We start from the raw sequence: 18,853 nt of genomic DNA on the forward strand, positions 1-18,853 counted from the left end.
TGGATGGAGTGTGAAACACCACAAGAATGAAAACCCCCAGCAAGATCATAAACGGAGACAAAACCAAACACACACACACACACACTCGCCCTTGCGGACCTCGAGGAGCGACAAAATGAGTCGCCAGAATGAAAGCCCTGAAATCCACCCTCCATCCACGGACACAATAAGCATTGTCTCTGTCAACACTGGAGCCTGGAATCCCCAACTAACTGCCACACAGCGTGGCCTCGTTCTGTTTTGGCAATGCTCCTTTGCCAAAAGGGCGGAATCTGTCTCGCCTGCTTTCTCTTTCTGCAACCCGCTGACCTACAGCCCAGCCGCCAACGCGGAGGTCAGCAGCAACGGCGGAAAAGTTTCCCGGAAAGAGCTCGAATTCAGACGTGTCAGCAAAACGGGCGAGGAGCGCTGGTGGGGAGATTTGGAGGCGGAGGATGCAAAGGAGAGGCCTGTCCATCTGTGTGCTTCTGTTAGAGCGGGTGGTGGGGAGACGGTGAAAGCCCGCCCTGGCGCTGCCTGCCACGCTTGTGAAGGCCGCCCAGGGCCGTGCGCGGCCAAGGCAGCTGGCTGGACCCTCCTGGCTGGGGTCGCAGCCCCCGATGCGCGCGGGGCGACATCAGCACGCGCGCGCGCACACGAGCAGCGCCTGCGTTTCCTCGCGCGAAGCACCGACGCGGAGGTCAGAACGGCCCCGCCCGGCCTACCTTGCTGCGGCGATCCACACCCCGCAAGAGCCTTGCCAAGCCGGGGAAGGTTCGTCCGGGCGGCAGGCTGGACGCGTGTCCTCCCCAGCTCCTGTCCCCCGCCTGCCGGAGGAAGCCACCGCAAAGCCCCCGGAGAGCCAGCCGGGCAGCGAGGGCTGCAAGCGAGCCGAGCGAGGGCCAAGAGCGCGCGCCGGCTCCTTCCTCGGGGGCTGGGGACTGGGGCGCAGCGAGCACGTTGCAGCGCGCAGCGACGACAGCGGCAGCCGCTCCGCTCCCCCTCCCTGCCGGGCTACTGTCTGCCTGCGCCGCCCTCTCTCAGCCCAGGAGGACGAGCGGGGGGCGGTGCTGCGGGCCGAGGGGCTGGTCCAGCCGGGCTGTCGCCTCTCTCCATGCGCCAGGGGGAAAGCAACCATCCGCATCCTCACCACCACCACCACCACATGTATGCTGTCGCCTCTCTCCATGCGCCAGGGGGAAAGCAACCATCCGCATCCTCACCACCACCACCACCACATGTATGCTGTCGCCTCTCTCCATGCGCCAGGGGGAAAGCAACCATCCGCATCCTCACCACCACCACCACCACATGTATGCTGTCGCCTCTCTCCATGCGCCAGGGGGAAAGCAACCATCCACATCCTCACCACCACCACCACCACATGTATGCTGTCGCCTCTCTCCATGCGCCAGGGGGAAAGCAACCATCCGCATCCTCACCACCACCACCACCACATGTATGCTGTCGCCTCTCTCCATGCGCCAGGGGGAAAGCAACCATCCGCATCCTCACCACCACCACCACCACCACATGTATGCTGTCGCCTCTCCCCATGCGCCAGGGGGAAAGCAACCATCCGCATCCTCACCACCACCACATGTATGCTGTCGCCTCTCTCCAAGCGCCAGGGGGAAAGCAACCATCCACATCCTCACCACCACCACCACCACATGTATGCTGTCGCCTCTCTCCATGCGCCAGGGGGAAAGCAACCATCCGCATCCTCACCACCACCACCACCACATGTATGCTGTCGCCTCTCCCCATGCGCCAGGGGGAAAGCAACCATCCGCATCCTCACCACCACCACCACCACATGTATGCTGTCGCCTCTCCCCATGCGCCAGGGGGAAAGCAACCATCCGCATCCTCACCACCACCACATGTATGCTGTCGCCTCTCTCCAAGCGCCAGGGGGAAAGCAACCATCCACATCCTCACCACCACCACCACCACATGTATGCTGTCGCCTCTCTCCATGCGCCAGGGGGAAAGCAACCATCCGCATCCTCACCACCACCACCACCACATGTATGCTGTCGCCTCTCTCCATGCGCCAGGGGGAAAGCAACCATCTGCATCCTCACCACCACCACCACCACCACATGTATGCTGTCGCCTCTCCCCATGCGCCAGGGGGAAAGCAACCATCCGCATCCTCACCACCACCACATGTATGCTGTCGCCTCTCTCCATGCGCCAGGGGGAAAGCAACCATCCACATCCTCACCACCACCACCACCACATGTATGCTGTCGCCTCTCTCCATGCGCCAGGGGGAAAGCAACCATCCGCATCCTCACCACCACCACCACCACCACATGTATGCTGTCGCCTCTCTCCATGCGCCAGGGGGAAAGCAACCATCCGCATCCTCACCACCACCACCACCACCACATGTATGCTGTCGCCTCTCTCCATGCGCCAGGGGGAAAGCAACCATCCGCATCCTCACCACCACCACCACCACCACATGTATGCTGTCGCCTCTCTCCATGCGCCAGGGGGAAAGCAACCATCCGCATCCTCACCACCACCACCACCACATGTATGCTGTCGCCTCTCTCCATGCGCCAGGGGGAAAGCAACCATCCGCATCCTCACCACCACCACCACCACCACATGTATGCTTCCAGTCGTGGTCTCGAAACGACTTACACACACACACACACACATCCAGAAATCCATAATCCCTATCACAGAAAAAGCCCAAAATCAGTATAAACCATCCTCAGCATATACATATAAACCATATATTATATTATAATCCGTAATTCATAGCAGAGAACCCCCAATCAATAGCAACCGTAATCGGCACATAATCTAATATAAACCTTATATCATATTATATTATAATTCGTATCACAGGAAAAAAAAATGCGACGTCAATATAAACCATCATCAACACATAATCTAATATAAACCTTATATGACAATCCACAATTCCTATCACAGAAAAAATGCGACATCAGTATAAACCATAATCGGCACATAATCTAATATAAACCTTATATTATAATCCACAGTTCCTGTCAGAAAAAATGCGACATCAGTATAAACCATAATCAGCACATAATCTAATATAAACCTTATATTATATTCCATAATTCATATCACAGAAAAAAATGCAACATCAATATAAACCATAATCAGCCCATAATATAATATAAACCTTACATTATATTATAAGAATATAAGAAGAGCCATGCTGAATGAGACCAAGGGTCCATCTAGTCCAGCATTCTGTTGACATAGTGGCCAAACAGTCTGCCTTCTTACACCAGTTGCTGGGGAACATGGGTGGGAGGGTGCTGTTGCACTCATGTCCTGCTTGTGGGTTTCCTGCAGGCAGCTGGTTGGCCTCTGTGTTAACAGAATGCTGGGCTAGATGGACCCTGGGTCTGATCCAGCAGGGCTCTTCTGATGTTCTGATTTGGCTACTTTTGTGTTAAATGCCTTGAAGTATATGAAAAAGGAAGGCAGTAAGAATTTCAAACAAATGCCTTTTTGCTTGGGAGATTCAGCAAGTACAAATATACCGTGGTGGAGAGCATGGTATGAGCAACCATGCTAGCAGGAAATATTTTGCGAGGTGGCCTTGCTATCCCTTGGAGACATCCGTGGCAGCCTGTTTGCCCCTTTCTCCGGGCACAACCAGTCACTCAAGCTCAGCCTTTGCCGAGTCTCCCAAGCGAAAGGCTGTTTGTTTGAAATACTGATTACCTGCCTTTTTTCATGTGGTTCAAGGCAGCTAACAATAAATAAACAAAAAATTAAACATATAGTTAAATATATATGAGGGGCTGGATCTAAACTTAGTCTTAGAGTAGACCCATTGAAACCAATCCCTAACTTAAGCCCCATTGATTTCAGTGGGTCTACTGTAGGGGTAGGCAACGAGGTGCCCACAGTCACCAATGTGCTCCTGACATCTTTCTCTGCACCTACCAGGGAACCCTACCCCTCCCACATTTTTTAAACAACAAAATTAACACATTTTCTTACCGGCACTTAAGATCACTTAAAGCAAAGTGTGGGCCTCCATCTTAACTTCCTATGGATGCTTCTGAACATTCATAGCCTTTGTGACTAGCCACGCCTTCCATGGCAGCCATCTTGTGGTGGAGCCCAGAACAGTTTCTCAAATTTTGGGGTTGCACTCCCCTAAAGGATGAAGTTTGTAGTTTGGGGGATGCTCTTGGATCCAGGACTGTCACTCGTGGTGACTTGGTGGTACAGAGCACCTTTCCTCAGCTTAGGCCGATATGCCAGCTATGCACTTATCTGGATAGAGATAGCTTAGTTACAGTTATCCATGCTCTGATAACCTTTTGTCTGGATTATTGCAATGCATTGCAGCATTATACATGGGGCTGCCTTTGAAAACAGGTGGTCCAAAACAGAGCAGCGAGACTGTTAATGGGGACTAGCCAACAAGATCGTATTATGCCAGTACTTTTCCATCTGCACTGGCTACCACTCCACATCCAGTCCCCATTCAAAATGCTGATATTAACATTCAAAGCCCTAAATGGCTTGGGGCCAGGTTACCTGAAGAATCATCTACTCCTCTCATATGTACCTTAGATGACCCTAAGATCATCTTCAGCAGTCCTTCTCCAAGAGCCCCTAGGAAGTGAGGTGGGTGGCTACCAGGAAGAGGGCCTTTTCTGGTGTGGCACCTGGTTGTGGAATGACCTTCCCAGAGCGGCTCACCTGGCACCTACATTGTGCTCTTTCCAGCACCAGGTGAAGATCTTTTTATTTTCCCAGGCATTTTAGTCTTTTAGCTCTGTTGATTTAAATCTGTTATTGTATTCTAAATCTCTGCATTGCTGCTTGGTTTTATTCTGGTTTTTACTTCATTTTATAATGTAGTTTTATTCTTCAAATTTTTATAATGTATCTTATACAGTATTTTATGGTTTTAATTGTTGTGAACTGCGCAGAGAGCTTCAGCTATTGGGCGGTATAGAACTGTAATAAATGAATGAATGAATGAATGAATGTCCAAATGTGCCCAGGGGAACACAAAGGTTGCCGACCCCTGGTCTACAGTGATTAAATCTGGATCCAACCCAAGATATTTAACCATTCACGCTAATCAGTAGAAACAAACAAATAATGTTTTAAACCCCCACTAATTTATATGGAGAAAATGCATACGTATTTGGAGGTAGAGGGAAGAAATTGCCCTTTAATTCGTCCTCTTTAGCTGCGCACTACAAGTCCCCTTAGGGAAATAAGTTGAAAGAGTGTCTGTGGGGGTGGGGGGTTGACCCCAGAATTAAATAGGGCAGGCTTATAGGATGAAGCCATCTATAAACAAACTGGAGAGGGTTCAGAGGAGAGCAACAAGGATAATCAGGGGACTGGAAACAAGGCTGTATGAGGAAAGACTGAAAGAACTGGGCATGTTGAGCCTTGAGAAGAGAAGACTGAGGGGAGACAGGATAGCGCTCTTCAACTACGGTTGTCACAGGGAGGAAGGCCAGGATCTCTTCTCGATCATCCCAGAGTGCAGGACACGGAACCATGGGCTCAAGTTACAGGAAGCCAGATTCCGGCTGAACATCAGGAGAAATGTCCGGACTGTTAGAGCCATACGACAATGGAACCGATTCCCTGGGGAGGTGGCGGGCTCTCCCACACTGGAGGCATTCAAGACAAGGCTGGACAGCCGCCTGTCAGGGATGCTCTGACTTGGATTCCTGCACTGAGCAGGGGGTTGGACTGGATGGCCTTGTAGGCCCCTTCCAACCATGCTATTGCAGGGACTGAAGGGAGATTGGATAGCGCTCTTCAAGGACTTGAAAGGCTGTCACAGAGAGGAAGGCCAGGATCTCTTCTCAATCATCCCAGAGTGCAGGACACGGAATCATGGGCTCAAGTTCCAGGAAGCCAGATTCCGGCTGAACATCAGGAGAAACGTCGCGACTGTTAGAGCCATACGACAATGGAACCGATTCCCTGGGGAGGTGGCGGGCTCTCCCACACTGGAGGCATTCAAGACAAGGCTGGACAGCCGCCTGTCAGGGATGCTCTGACTTGGATTCCTGCACTGAGCAGGGGGTTGGACTGGATGGCCTTGTAGGCCCCTTCCAACCATGCTATTGCAGGGACTGAAGGGAGATTGGATAGCGCTCTTCAAGGACTTGAAAGGCTGTCACAGAGAGGAAGGCCAGGATCTCTTCTCAATCATCCCAGAGTGCAGGACACGGAATCATGGGCTCAAGTTCCAGGAAGCCAGATTCCGGCTGAACATCAGGAGAAACGTCGCGACTGTTAGAGCCATACGACAATGGAACCGATTCCCTGGGGAGGTGGCGGGCTCTCCCACACTGGAGGCATTCAAGACAAGGCTGGACAGCCGCCTGTCAGGGATGCTCTGACTTGGATTCCTGCACTGAGCAGGGGGTTGGACTGGATGGCCTTGTAGGCCCCTTCCAACCATGCTATTGCAGGGACTGAAGGGAGATTGGATAGCGCTCTTCAAGGACTTGAAAGGCTGTCACAGAGAGGAAGGCCAGGATCTCTTCTCAATCATCCCAGAGTGCAGGACACGGAATCATGGGCTCAAGTTCCAGGAAGCCAGATTCCGGCTGAACATCAGGAGAAACGTCGCGACTGTTAGAGCCATACGACAATGGAACCGATTCCCTGGGGAGGTGGCGGGCTCTCCCACACTGGAGGCATTCAAGACAAGGCTGGACAGCCGCCTGTCAGGGATGCTCTGACTTGGATTCCTGCACTGAGCAGGGGGTTGGACTGGATGGCCTTGTAGGCCCCTTCCAACCCTGCTATTCTATGAATTAAGGGGTTTAAAACTCTTCCTTCCGGGAGGAAGAAACTGGAGCAGCGGCGCCATCTCGTGCCTACAGCGCGCAACAGCAATAGCAGCGCGACGTTGCAGCGTCGGAGGCGCCGTGAGATGCACGTATGAAGGGAGCCGTTTTCGTGTGTTTTTGCTTATTGCGGCGTAATTAATGCAAGACATCTGAGATTACCGCGTGTGTGTGTGTGGGGGGGGGGGGACACATTCTTTTGACAGCTCCCATTAAAACAAATCCTTAATCTGCATACATCTCTACCAGTTGGCATAGATATAATTTCCCTTTTGCTCAGGGGGAAACCATTTTAGGGACTTGCGGGGGTGGGGCGGGGGCAGAAGCAGCCTGGCAAAAAAAATAACGTTGCAATGCAAAGCCGACTTCTGTGCATCTTTGCGGCGAGGCGCCCGGCCGTGCAAAAAAATGCCGCAAACGTGTCGGCGTCCTTTATATGCGCTGCAGAGTCCCTCTGTACCCGAACGGTAGCGTGGCCGAGTGGTCTAAGGCGCTGGATTTAGGCTCCAGTCATTTCGATGGCGTGGGTTCGAATCCCACCGCTGCCAAGTTGTATTTTTCTTCCCCCCCCCCCCCCCCGAAAGTCGTTGCTTACCCTTTTGCGGGCGGGAAGGCGGCCTGCCGTTAAATGCAAGCGGTGCTCTTATAATCCCGGCTTCTGTCCCTACGGAGGACGGGAGATCAGGACCTCGATGAGATCAGGACATACAAAGAGCACGTGACGGCCGCCGTGCCGAGAAGGACTGCAAGACCTCGCACCGCGGGCGGCCAGGCTGCAACCGCTGCAGAGTCCGCGGCTCGCGCCCCTTATTCCGGAACAGACGCGGGGGGGGGGGGGAGCTTTCTGTGGATCAGTCCGCTTGGGATTTGGAGCTGGGGGAGCCAAGACACAAACATGGGCAAGATCAAGCACCACAGCGCACAATCCGACGCATGTTTGGACAGAAAAAAGCCCGACAGCTCCCACCATGCGTAGGTTTGTGCCCTGAGCTGCTGGGAGCTGTAGGACTTTTCTTCTGTCCAGACATGCGTAGGATTGTGCCCTGAGCTGCTGGGAGCTGTAGGACTTTTCTTCTATTTCAACATGCGTAGGATTGTGCCCTGAGCTGCTGGGAGCTGTAGGACTTTTCTTCTATTTCAACATGCGTAGGATTGTGCCCTGAGCTGCTGGGAGCTGTAGGACTTTTCTTCTATTTCAACATGCGTAGGATTGTGCCCTGAGCTGCTGGGAGCTGTAGGACTTTTCTTCTGTCCAGACATGCGTAGGATTGTGCCCTGAGCTGCTGGGAGCTGTAGGACTTTCTTCTGTCCAAACTTGCGTAGGTTTGTGCCCTGAGCTGCTGGGAGCTGTAGGACTTTTCTTCTATTTCAACATGCATAGGATTGTGCCCTGAGCTGCTGGGAGCTGTAGGACTTTTCTTCTATTTCAACATGCGTAGGATTGTGCCCTGAGCTGCTGGGAGCTGTAGGACTTTTCTTCTATTTCAACATGCATAGGATTGTGCCCTGAGCTGCTGGGAGCTGTAGGACTTTTCTTCTATTTCAACATGCATAGGATTGTGCCCTGAGCTGCTGGGAGCTGTAGGACTTTTCTTCTATTTCAACATGCGTAGGATTGTGCCCTGAGCTGCTGGGAGCTGTAGGACTTTTCTTCTATTTCAACATGCGTAGGATTGTGCCCTGAGCTGCTGGGAGCTGTAGGACTTTCTTCTGTCCAAACTTGCGTAGGTTTGTGCCCTGAGCTGCTGGGAGCTGTAGGACTTTTCTTCTATTTCAACATGCGTAGGATTGTGCCCTGAGCTGCTGGGAGCTGTAGGACTTTTCTTCTATTTCAACATGCGTAGGATTGTGCCCTGAGCTGCTGGGAGCTGTAGGACTTTTCTTCTGTCCAGACATGCGTAGGATTGTGCCCTGAACTGCTGGGAGCTGTAGGACTTTCTTCTGTCCAAACATGCGTAGGATTGTGCCCTGAGCTGCTGGGAGCTGTAGGACTTTCTTCTGTCCAAACGTGCGTAGGATTGTGCCCTGAGCTGCTGGGAGCTGTAGGACTTTCTTCTGTCCAAACGTGCGTAGGATTGTGCCCTGAGCTGCTGGGAGCTGTAGGACTTTCTTCTGTCCAAACGTGCGTAGGATTGTGCCCTGAGCTGCTAGGAGCTGTAGGACTTTCTTCTGTCCAAACGTGCGTAGGATTGTGCCCTGAGCTGCTGGGAGCTGTAGGACTTTCTTCTGTCCAAACGTGCGTAGGATTGTGCCCTAAGCTGCTGGGAGCTGTAGGACCTTTTTCTGTCCAAACGTGCGTAGGATTGTGCCCTAAGCTGCTGGGAGCTGTAGGACCTTTTTCTGTCCAAACGTGCGTAGGATTGTGCCCTAAGCTGCTGGGAGCTGTAGGACTTTTCTTCTGTCCAAACGTGCGTAGGATTGTGCCCTGAGCTGCTGGGAGCTGTAGGACTTTCTTCTGTCCAGACATGTGTAGGATTCTGCCCTGAGCTGCTGGGAGCTGTAGGACTTTCTTCTGTCCAAACGTGCGTAGGATTGTGCCCTGAGCTGCTGGGAGCTGTAGGACTTTTCTTCTGTCCAAACGTGCGTAGGATTGTGCCCTGAGCTGCTGGGAGCTGTAGGACTTTCTTCTGTCCAAACGTGCGTAGGATTGTGCCCTGAGCTGCTGGGAGCTGTAGGACTTTCTTCTGTCCAAACGTGCGTAGGATTGTGCCCTGAGCTGCTGGGAGCTGTAGGACTTTCTTCTGTCCAAACGTGCGTAGGATTGTGCCCTGAGCTGCTGGGAGCTGTAGGACTTTCTTCTGTCCAAACGTGCGTAGGATTGTGCCCTGAGCTGCTGGGAGCTGTAGGACTTTCTTCTGTCCAAACGTGCGTAGGATTGTGCCCTGAGCTGCTGGGAGCTGTAGGACTTTCTTCTGTCCAAATGTGCGTAGGATTCTGCCCTGAGCTGCTGGGAGCTGTAGGACTTTCTTCTGTCCAAACGTGCGTAGGATTGTGCCCTGAGCTGCTGGGAGCTGTAGGACTTTCTTCTGTCCAGACATGCGTAGGATTGTGCCCTGAGCTGCTGGGAGCTGTAGGACTTTCTTCTGTCCAGACATGCGTAGGATTGTGCCCTGAGCTGCTGGGAGCTGTAGGACTTTCTTCTGTCCAAACATGCGTAGGATTGTGCCCTGAGCTGCTGGGAGCTGTAGGACTTTCTTCTGTCCAGACGTGCGTAGGATTGTGCCCTGAGCTGCTGGGAGCTGTAGGACTTTCTTCTGTCCAGACATGCGTAGGATTGTGCCCTGAGCTGCTGGGAGCTGTAGGACTTTCTTCTGTCCAGACATGTGTAGGATTCTGCCCTGAGCTGCTGGGAGCTGTAGGACTTTCTTCTGTCCAGACATGTGTAGGATTGTGCCCTGAGCTGCTGGGAGCTGTAGGACTTTCTTCTGTCCAGACATGTGTAGGATTGTGCCCTGAGCTGCTGGGAGCTGTAGGACTTTCTTCTGTCCAGACATGTGTAGGATTGTGCCCTGAGCTGCTGGGAGCTGTAGGACTTTCTTCTGTCCAAACGTGCGTAGGATTGTGCCCTGAGCTGCTGGGAGCTGTAGGACTTTCTTCTGTCCAGACATGCGTAGGATTGTGCCCTGAGCTGCTGGGAGCTGTAGGACTTTCTTCTGTCCAGACATGCGTAGGATTGTGCCCTGAGCTGCTGGGAGCTGTAGGACTTTCTTCTGTCCAGACATGCGTAGGATTGTGCCCTGAGCTGCTGGGAGCTGTAGGACTTTCTTCTGTCCAGACATGCGTAGGATTGTGCCCTGAGCTGCTGGGAGCTGTAGGACTTTCTTCTGTCCAGACATGCGTAGGATTGTGCCCTGAGCTGCTGGGAGCTGTAGGACTTTCTTCTGTCCAGACGTGCGTAGGATTGTGCCCTGTGCTGCTGGGAGCTGTAGGACTTTCTTCTGTCCAAACGTGCGTAGGATTGTGCCCTGAGCTGCTGGGAGCTGTAGGACTTTCTTCTGTCCAAACGTGCGTAGGATTGTGCCCTGAGCTGCTGGGAGCTGTAGGACTTTCTTCTGTCCAGACATGCGTAGGATTCTGCCCTGAGCTGCTGGGAGCTGTAGGACTTTCTTCTGTCCAGACATGCGTAGGATTGTGCCCTGAGCTGCTGGGAGCTGTAGGACTTTCTTCTGTCCAGACATGCGTAGGATTGTGCCCTGAGCTGCTGGGAGCTGTAGGACTTTCTTCTGTCCAAACGTGCGTAGGATTGTGCCCTGAGCTGCTGGGAGCTGTAGGACTTTCTTCTGTCCAGACATGCGTAGGATTGTGCCCTGAGCTGCTGGGAGCTGTAGGACTTTCTTCTGTCCAGACATGCGTAGGATTGTGCCCTGAGCTGCTGGGAGCTGTAGGACTTTCTTCTGTCCAAACGTGCGTAGGATTGTGCCCTGAGCTGCTGGGAGCTGTAGGACTTTCTTCTGTCCAAACGTGCGTAGGATTGTGCCCTGAGCTGCTGGGAGCTGTAGGACTTTCTTCTGTCCAAACGTGCGTAGGATTGTGCCCTGAGCTGCTGGGAGCTGTAGGACTTTCTTCTGTCCAAACGTGTGTAGGATTGTGCCCTGAGCTGCTGGGAGCTGTAGGACTTTCTTCTGTCCAGACATGCGGAGGATTGTGCCCTGAGCTGCTGGGAGCTGTAGGACTTTCTTCTGTCCAGACATGTGTAGGATTGTGCCCTGAGCTGCTGGGAGCTGTAGGACTTTCTTCTGTCCAGACGTGTGTAGGATTGTGCCCTGAGCTGCTGGGAGCTGTAGGACTTTCTTCTGTCCAGACATGTGTAGGATTGTGCCCTGAGCTGCTGGGAGCTGTAGGACTTTCTTCTGTCCAAACGTGCGTAGGATTGTGCCCTGAGCCTCTGGGAGCTGTAGGACTTTTCTTCTGTCTGAACATGCGTAGGATTGTGCCCTGAGCTGCTTTCCGCCTCGGCCAGCCTAAATTCAGGCTGGGGGGGAGGCTTCCCGCCTCGCCCGGCCGCGAACTCCAAAGTTTAAAAAAAAACAAAAACGCCCCCGTGATAGTCTACCTGACGATTAACGTAGCCTATCACGGCTAGATCTGCAAAGTCAGCCGTGATAGGCTACGTTAATCGTCACGTAGCCTATCACGGGTGACTGAAAAAAAAAAAAAAAGTGCGTACACTAATGGCGGCCCCCATAGGGAGCGGCCATTCACGTTCCTTTTTTGGTCACTGTAGTCTACGTAAATCTTTACGTAGACTACAGCAAAAATAAGGGCAATGCAAATAGCGTTAGTGTATGCACTTTTTTTTTTTTTTTAAGTCACCCGTGATAGGCTACGTGAAGATTTACGTACCCTATCACGGCTGACTTTGCAAATCTAGCCATGATAGGCTACGTTAATCGTCACGTAGCCTATCATGGGTGCGTTTTTTTGTTTGTTTGTTTTCTTGGAATGGCGGCTGCTTTAGGACTGCTGTAGGACTTTTCTTCTGTCCAAACATGCGTAGGATTGTGCCCTAAGCTGCTGGGAGCTTTAGGACTTTTTTCTGTCTAAACATGCGTAGGATTGTGCCCTAAGCTGCTGGTGCTGTAGGACTTTTGTTCTGTCTAAACGTGCTTAGGACTGCGCCTCAAGCTGCTGGGAGCTGTAGGACTTTTTTCTGTCCAAATGTGCGTAGGATTGTGCCCTAAGCTGCTGGGAGCTGTAGGACTTTTCTTCTGTCTGAACATGCGTAGGATTGTGCCCTGAGCTACTGGGAGCTGTAGGACATTTCTTCTATTTCAACATGCGTAGGATTGTGCCCTGAGCTGCTGGGAGCTGTAGGACTTTTCTTCTGTCCAAACATGCGTAGGATTGTGCCCTGAGCTGCTGGGAGCTGTAGGACTTTTCTTCTGTCCAAACATGCGTAGGATTGTGCCCTGTGCTACTGGGAGCTGTAGGACGTTTCTTCTGTCCAGACATGCGTAGGATTGTGCCCTGTGCTACTGGGAGCTGTAGGACTTTTCTTCTGTCCAGACATGTGTAGGATTGTGCCCTGAGCTGCTGGGAGCTGTAGGACTTTTCTTCTATTTCAACATGCGTAGGATTGTGCCATGAGCTGCTTTCCGCCTCGCCCAGCCGAAATTCAGGCCCGGGGGGAGGCTTCCTGCCTCACCCGGCCGAAATTCAGGCCGGGGAGGAGGCTTCCCGCCTCGCCCAGCCGCGAACTCCAAAGTTAAAAAAAAAAAAAAAAAACGCCCCCTACACTGGGAAGCGTAGGACTTTTTTCTGTCCAAACATGCATAGGATTGTGCCCTAACCTGCTGGGAAGTGTAGGACTTTTCTTCTGTCCAAACATGCATAGGATTGTGCCCTAAGCTGCTGGGAAGTGTATGACTTTTTTCTGTCTAAACATGCGTAGGATTGTGCCCTAACCTGCTGGGAAGTGTAGGACTTTTCTTCTGTCTAAACATGCGTAGGATTGTGCCCTGAGCCTCTGGGAGCTGTAGGACTTTTCTTCTGTCTGAACATGCGTAGGATTGTGCCCTGAGCTGCTTTCCGCCTCGGCCAGCCTAAATTCAGGCCGGGGGGGAGGCTTCCCGCCTCGCCCGGCCGCGAACTCCAAAGTTTAAAAAAAAACAAAAACGCCCCCGTGATAGTCTACCTGACGATTAACGTAGCCTATCACGGCTAGATCTGCAAAGTCAGCCGTGATAGGCTACGTTAATCATCATGTAGCCTATCACGGGTGACTGAAAAAAAAAAAAAAGTGCGTACGCTAATGGCGGCCCCCATAGGGAGCCGCCATTCACGTTCCTTTTTTGGTCACTGTAGTCTACGTAAATCTTTACGTAGACTACAGCAAAAATAAGGGCAATGCAAATAGCGTTAGTGTATGAGCTTTTTTTTTTTTTTTTAAGTCACCCGTGATAGGCTACGTGAAGATTTACGTAGCCTATCACGGCTGACTTTGCAAATCTAGCCATGATAGGCTACGTTAATCGTCACGTAGCCTATCATGGGTGCGTTTTTTTGTTTGTTTGTTTTCTTGGAATGGCGGCTGCTTTAGGACTGCTGTAGGACTTTTCTTCTGTCCAAACATGCGTAGGATTGTGCCCTAAGCTGCTGGGAGCTTTAGGACTTTTTTCTGTCCAAACGTGCGTAGGATTGTGCCCTAAGCTGCTGGGAGCTGTAGGACATTTTTCTGTCCAAACATGCGTAGGATTGTGCCCTAAGCTGCTGGGAGTTGTAGGACTTTTTTCTGTCTAAACATGCGTAGGATTGTGCCCTAAGCTGCTGGTGCTGTAGGACTTTTGTTCTGTCTAAACGTGCTTAGGACTGCGCCCCAAGCTGCTGGGAGCTGTAGGACTTTTTTCTGTCCAAATGTGCGTAGGATTGTGCCCTAAGCTGCTGGGAGCTGTAGGACTTTGCTTCTGTCTGAACATGCGTAGGATTGTGCCCTGAGCTACTGGGAGCTGTAGGACATTTCTTCTATTTCAACATGCGTAGGATTGTGCCCTGAGCTGCTGGGAGCTGTAGGACTTTTCTTCTGTCCAAACATGCATAGGATTGTGCCCTGAGCTGCTGGGAGCTGTAGGACTTTTCTTCTGTCCAAACATGCGTAGGATTGTGCCCTGTGCTACTGGGAGCTGTAGGACTTTTCTTCTGTCCAGACATGCGTAGGATTGTGCCCTGTGCTACTGGGAGCTGTAGGACTTTTCTTCTGTCCAGACATGTGTAGGATTGTGCCCTGAGCTGCTGGGAGCTGTAGGACTTTTCTTCTGTCCAAACATGCGTAGGATTGTGCCCTGAGCTGCTGGGAGCTGTAGGACTTTTTTCTTTCCAAACAGGTGTAGGATTGTGCCCTGAGCTGCTGGGAGCTGTAGGACTTTTCTTCGGTCTGGACATGCGTAGGATTGTGCCCTGAGCTACTGGGAGCTGTAGGACTTTTCTTCTATTTCAACATGCGTAGGATTGTGCCATGAGCTGCTTTCCGCCTCGCCCAGCCGAAATTCAGGCCCGGGGGGAGGCTTCCTGCCTCACCCGGCCGAAATTCAGGCCGGGGAGGAGGCTTCCCGCCTCGCCCGGCCGCGAACTCCAAAGTTAAAAAAAAAAACAAAAAACGCCCCCTACACTGGGAAGTGTAGGACTTTTTTCTGTCCAAACATGCATAGGATTGTGCCCTAAGCTGCTGGGAAGTGTAGGACTTTTTTCTGTCCAAACATGCATAGGATTGTGCCCTAACCTGCTGGGAAGTGTAGGACTTTTCTTCTGTCCAAACATGCATAGGATTGTGCCCTAAGCTGCTGGGAAGTGTATGACTTTTTTCTGTCTAAACATGCGTAGGATTGTGCCCTAACCTGCTGGGAAGTGTAGGACTTTTCTTCTGTCCAAACATGCGTAGGATTGTGCCCTAAGCTGCTGGCAGCTGTAGGACTTTTTTCTCTCTAAACATGCGTAGGATTGTGCCCTAAGCTGCTGGAAGTTGTAGGACTTTTTTCTGTCTAAACATGCGTAGGATTGTGCCCTGAGCCTCTGGGAGCTGTAGGACTTTTCTTCTGTCTGAACATGCGTAGGATTGTGCCCTGAGCTGCTTTCCGCCTCGGCCAGCCTAAATTCAGGCCGGGGGGGAGGCTTCCCGCCTCGCCCGGCCGCGAACTCCAAAGTTTAAAAAAAAACAAAAACGCCCCCGTGATAGTCTACCTGACGATTAACGTAGCCTATCACGGCTAGATCTGCAAAGTCAGCCGTGATAGGCTACGTTAATCGTCACGTAGCCTATCACGGGTGACTGAAAAAAAAAAAAAAAAAGTGCGTACGCTAATGGCGGCCCCCATAGGGAGCCACCATTCACGTTCCTTTTTTGGTCACTGTAGTCTACGTAAATCTTTACGTAGACTACAGCAAAAATAAGGGCAATGCAAATAGCGTTAGTGTATGCGCTTAGGATTGTGCCCTAAACTGCTGGGAGCTGTAGGACTTTTCTTCTGTCTAAACATCCATAGGATTGTGCCCTAAGCTGCTGGGAGCTGTAGGACTTTCCTTCTGTCTAACCATACGTAGGTTTGTGCCCTAAGCTGCTGGGAGCTGTAGGACATTCCTTCTGTCCAAACATGCGTAGGATTGTGCCCTAAGCTGCTGGCAGCTGTAGGACTTTTTTCTCTCTAAACATGCGTAGGATTGTGCCCTAAGCTGCTTGGAGCTGTAGGACTTTTTTCTGTCCAAACGTGCGTGGGATTGTGCCCTAAGCTGCTGGGAGCTGTAGGACTTTTCTTCTGTCTAAACATCCGTAGGATTGTGCCCTAAGCTGCTGGGAGCTGTAGGACTTTCCTTCTGTCTAACCATACGTAGGTTTGTGCCCTAAGCTGCTGGGAGCTGTAGGACGTTCCTTCTGTCTAAACATGCGTAGGATTGTGCCCTAAGCTGCTGGGAGCTGTAGGACTTTTCTTCTGTCTAAACATGCGTAGGATTGTGTCCTAAGCTTCTGGGAGCTGTAGGACTTTTTTCTTTCTAAACATTCGTAGGATTTTGCCCTAAGCTACTGGGAGCTGTAGGACTTTCCTTCCATCTAAACATGCGTAGGATTGCACCCTTAAAGTACCTGCTGCAGTGCAATCCTTTACATGTCTACTCAGAAGTAAGCCCCGTTGAATTCAATGGGACTCACTCTCACGGAACTGCCTTTTGGAAGCTGATGTCCTCCAGGTTCGGTAGCCAGCTATGAGAAACACCATGCGTCAGGGGTGGGCAGAAAGTAGAGCTCCAGATGTTTTGGACTTCGACTCCCAGGATCCCTCACCACTGGCCATTGTGGCAAGGGGCTTCTGGGAGCGGAAATCCACAACAGATAGAGGTTTTCGCCCACCCCTGGCAGAGATCTCATACCTCCTGGAAATACAGAGTATGGCTTAGAGAGTTTGATAGGTAAAGATCTATAAATCCTGGCTAAATTAGGAATAGAAATCATGTTACAGATAGAGAACATAAACCTAACCCCTCCCCCTTACATGAACATTTTAAAATTTTAGTTGGAAACCAGGAAATACTGCAATACCAGTTTGATGTAGAGAATGGATGGAGCAAGCTCCTATTCCAATTCCCAGTTCCAAAAATCCATTTAATATATAGTTCTCAAGTAGAGAAAATATCAGACATTAAGGGCGCAATCCTATTCAGATAGGCGGCTGCCTCCGAACTCGGAGGCTACTTCCTGTCCAATGCAGGACAGGAGAAGCATAGAGGGGACCGTTCCCCTCTGTGCTTCTCCTGCCCTGCATTTTCGGCTAGACAGCCGATTGCATCTGACTAGCTGCGGGAGGGCAGAGTGGGGGTGGAGGCTGCTGTACGACATATTGGATGTGTCGTACAGGCAGCTACCATCTCCCAGCCCCGGAACGCCCTCTGGGAACGCCCCTTTTCGGCCGCTCCCCGCTCCTCTTGCGAGCGTGGAGCCTGGGGCTGTTGCAGTCGTAGGCAATACACTCTGAAAAAGTGGCTCTGTCCACCACTTATGTGAACAACCTCCTGTCCAGACAATTTAATCCCAAATTTGGTTCACTCCCTTCGCTTCGCAACTTTTTATGCCCTTGGCTGCACATTAGTGGACCTAGAAGAGGATTGTGCTGCTGTGGGCTAGATTTTGCTGTCTCCCATCAGATTGAGGGGCTGGGGGATGTCCCCTAAATTTTCTCTGCCCCCCTATTTAAAAGAAATAATTTTAAAAGTTTACAATTTTGTCTTTAAAAAGCCTGCAGACCAAATGAAATGCCTCCGACTTTTTGGGCAACCCCCCCTCCCAAACCTTTAGGCTGGCTACGGGCCTGGGGTCAGGGGAGAATGCTGGGAGCAACAGAACATAGGACATAAGAGCATCAGAAGAGCTATGCTGGAGCAGACCAAGGGTCCATCTAGACCAGCATTCTGTTCACACAGTGGCCAACCAGCTGTCGACCAGGAAACCACAAGCAGAACAGAAGTGCAACAGCACCCTCCTGCCCATGTTCCCCAGCAACTGGTGTATGTAGGCATACTGTCCTTGATGCTGGAGGTAGCATGTAGCCATCAGGTCTAGTAACCACTGATAGCCTTCTCCTCCAGGAATTTGTCCAACCCCCTTTTAAAAACACCCAAATTGGTGGCCATCACTGAGTCTCATGGTAGCAAATGTCATAGTTTGATTATGCATTGTGTGAAGAAGTCCCTCTTTTGATCTGTCCTGAATCTCCCACCATTCAGCTTCAAGGAATGACCCCCTTGGGTTCTAGTATTATGAGAGAGGGAGAAAAATGACTCCCTATCCACTTCTGCACACCATGCATAATTTTGTACAAGGAGGAGGACGTTTGAGAGTATTATTAGAAAAGGCACATAATCAGGAGTACTTGTGTCCTATTCGTGACCTTCCCATAAACATCTGGTTGGCCACTGTTGAGAACAGAAGGCAGGACTAGGTAGAGCTTTGGTCTGATCCATCACTCCTCTTCTTACGTTCTTCAGGGTTAGCAACCTTTTGCGACATTGGATGTGGTTGAACTACATCTCCCATCATTTCTTACCAACATGGCTAATGGCTGGGCATAAATGGAGTTGTAGTCTAGCCATATCTGGGGATCCAAGGTTGAGAAAAGGCTGTTCAGGAGAGATCGAGAAGAGTGCATAATGCACAGACTTAACCTGAATTAAATTGAGAATTAAAATTTTCCTTCATCACGCCTGAACTACGCACCCTGCAGTTATTGCTTCTAATCCTTTCCCCACCTTCTTGTTGGGAAAAAAACCAACAGCCTTAAATTAATACATGGATGTTGCGATCCTAAAGCCACTTACCTGAGAGTAAACCCCACTGAACTCAGTAGCACTTACTTCTGAGGAGACACGCCTAGGATTGTGTAGTTGGGCTTAAAGCAATCCTATATATACCAGCCTCCCTCCACCTGGTACCCCCCCCAGATGTGTTGGGACTACAACTTCCATTCACCCCAGCTCTGGGAGTTCAACACATCTGGAGGCCATGAAGTTGGGGAAAGGTGCTTTAAGCAATGTTCTCCAAAAACAGT

The 18,853-nt window shown here is 51.2% G+C and overlaps 1 protein-coding gene and 1 non-coding gene across 7 annotated transcripts in view; one reads left to right on the forward strand and one right to left on the reverse strand.

The window, feature by feature from the left end:
• The window catches only part of EEF2K (eukaryotic elongation factor 2 kinase), a 70,858-nt gene extending 63,222 nt beyond the window's left edge, over nt 1-7,636 (reverse strand). For 2 of the 6 annotated variants that reach the window (XM_084818500.1, XM_084818495.1), the window contains exon 1: nt 705-1,049. The gene's annotated coding sequence lies outside the window, so the exon portion shown is untranslated. Of the gene's footprint in view, nt 1-704; nt 1,056-7,422 lie in introns of those variants that run through there. The other 4 variants (XM_084818499.1, XM_084818496.1, XM_084818498.1 and 1 more) reach the window with 4 other exon arrangements.
• On the forward strand, nt 7,294-7,375 carry TRNAL-UAG (transfer RNA leucine (anticodon UAG)). The gene has a single exon. It is a non-coding gene; the product is annotated as a tRNA-Leu (tRNA).
• Nucleotides 7,637-18,853: the final 11,217 nt, after the last annotated feature.

Source organism: Heloderma suspectum, chromosome 12 (assembly GCF_057233095.1).
Source record: "Heloderma suspectum isolate Gila_16-S chromosome 12, 16-S_ref, whole genome shotgun sequence".
NCBI classification, from domain to species: domain Eukaryota; kingdom Metazoa; phylum Chordata; class Lepidosauria; order Squamata; family Helodermatidae; genus Heloderma; species Heloderma suspectum.